This window comes from Fragaria vesca, linkage group LG5 (genome assembly GCF_000184155.1).
Source record: "Fragaria vesca subsp. vesca linkage group LG5, FraVesHawaii_1.0, whole genome shotgun sequence".
In the NCBI taxonomy this organism is placed as follows: Eukaryota; Viridiplantae; Streptophyta; class Magnoliopsida; order Rosales; family Rosaceae; genus Fragaria; species Fragaria vesca.
In genome coordinates, this window is record NC_020495.1 from 20,790,469 (window position 1) to 20,792,744 (window position 2,276).

The following is a 2,276-nucleotide window of genomic DNA, read 5'->3' on the forward strand; positions in this document are numbered from 1 at the left end:
TTTGGGATCAAGATGAGACTTTAGTGGGGACAAACCACGACAATTCACGTCGTTCCACTTGAACACTTTGTGTTCTTATCTCCCCCTAACGGCGGGAATATTGTCTCATCAAAGTGACAATCCGCAATTTAGCGGTGAATGAGATTGCCTGACAAGGTTCCTACATATGCGGATTATAGGTGGAGGTTCATATCCAACCTAAACTTATTCATCTCAAAATGACCAATCATTGTACGCAATGGCAATGCGATTTGGCACCTAGAAATAACATCTAGCGGAGCTCAAGGATTGGAGATCCGTTTCAATCCTGCCGAGCTCAAGGATTGCAATTTCGTGTCAATCGTGGTACACAGTCACGAGCTGTAGTACAGCAAAATTCAATGATGGTGGGTCGTAAATGAATAGTAAAGCTGCATGCAAATATTGCATAGCCCCAAGACGCAATAGAAAGAGTGGTGCGCATCAATAATGTTCGAGCGACAAGCTAAAGTTGCTTGGTCGTAGCCTCGGTGAGACTGTATTGCGTGTGAACATGGGGTACAGGACACTTCAACTTACATCCCGATGAACTTCTTTAAAGAATGGGTAGTGAGCCCGTAGAAGTATAAGCAGCATAAGCAGTAGATAATAGTGTAACACGTGACCAGTGTGCTAACACTTCAACCAATACCATAAAGCATAAAAGGTGTCCGCAAATTGGTTGTATCTATCTACACAATTTTATGTAAGAATAGAATGTTCACTTTTGTGTTATTTAGCATAGGAGGGTCTCACTCCTAATTTAGCTAAAGAATAGGCTTTCAAAACGAGCAATGAGCATTACAGGGGGCCAATGCGACATCGAGGAAAGGCCGGTGCACCTCAATTGCTTGAGGAATTGACCGGATGACCTCCAGAAAGTTGGAGTTGTGTTCGGGTGACGTCAATGTCCCCCGGGTCACCACCATGCTTCATGGTGATGCTAGGTCTCGAATGTCTTCGTTTTGAGCGGAAGAATGGATGTCCATGAGAATTTCTCAAAATTTGGATCATTATATCTCTTCCAGGTTGACCAATTTAGTCAAACCAAAGCCTATATGAGTCAGTGTCCCAAATATCATGTTTGGCGACAACATGGGATTCGATATTCGAATCATAGTGACATACAGTCCACTAGATTGACTCATGAATTTCTCCAAGATGCGCTTCAGTCCGCATTCATGAGAAGGTATACACAAAAGAATTCTTGTTCATTCTCACAATGTGTTTTCAAATGAAAACCATTAGCATGAATGTCTTTAAAGCTCAACATGGTTCCTTAGAATGTTGTGGATAGTTCCACTATCTGCGAAGCACTCAATGTCTCTATGAGACATAACTACAAGGAGTAGATAGGCGAGTAAATAGTTCTACTTGAACCATTTAGAAGGATTGAAAGAAGCTACGAAAAGCTGCAATCCCGAGAGTGCATAAAAATTTCCGCGCAGAATGACCTTTGCGCACTAAAACAGCCATAACTTCTTCGTTAAAATAGATATGGACAAACCGTGAAAAGTTCTGAAAACTAGATAGAGCTTTCCAATGATATAAAGCTCACTGTCTGGTTCGTCCGGAGCTGTTCACAAAGCTCAAACGAAGTTGACTGTCCAGAAGGGACATATTGCTGTTTTTCGCAGATTTGACATGTGCGAAGCTGTGAAGCTTGCAGGTGGCGTGTAAGCTTTTGCCTTAGCCAAATGTGACGTGTGTATGATCAAAACTAAGTCCTTTCGATCGTTCTAAGGTCGTAAACTCCATGACTAGTTAGCAAAAGCTCCCTGACATGAACATAAACTAACTCAGAGGACCTAGAGGATCCGATTATGATGATAATTTTCCAGCTTTGATAAGTCTTCAACGTCTTTTGCAAGACGGCAATTGGTTTAATAGCGTAGGGGGATCCAAAATCAAAAGCTTTCGGTAACTCCAAGTCAGTATGACCAGGCATGTCCGTGGAGGGTCGGTAGTGCGAGGCACACTTAAAACCACTATCTCCTTAATTTCGGACAATTCTAAGACATCACACTGAGCTTGGATGAGCCTAGTTGAACAATTGATGATGAAAAATCGGCTATAGGGTAGAGGACTTAACCGGAAACACGTGGGCGATCCTCCTTGAGGATGCAGTGCCATGAGTCACCTTCAAAGGAAGGGACCAAAATTGGCACAATATGCCATGTTTCTAAGGACGATGTAAGTGTACATCTTGATTGTAAATCAATATGAACCATAAGAGGAGAATAGTTTCACTTCGAAAA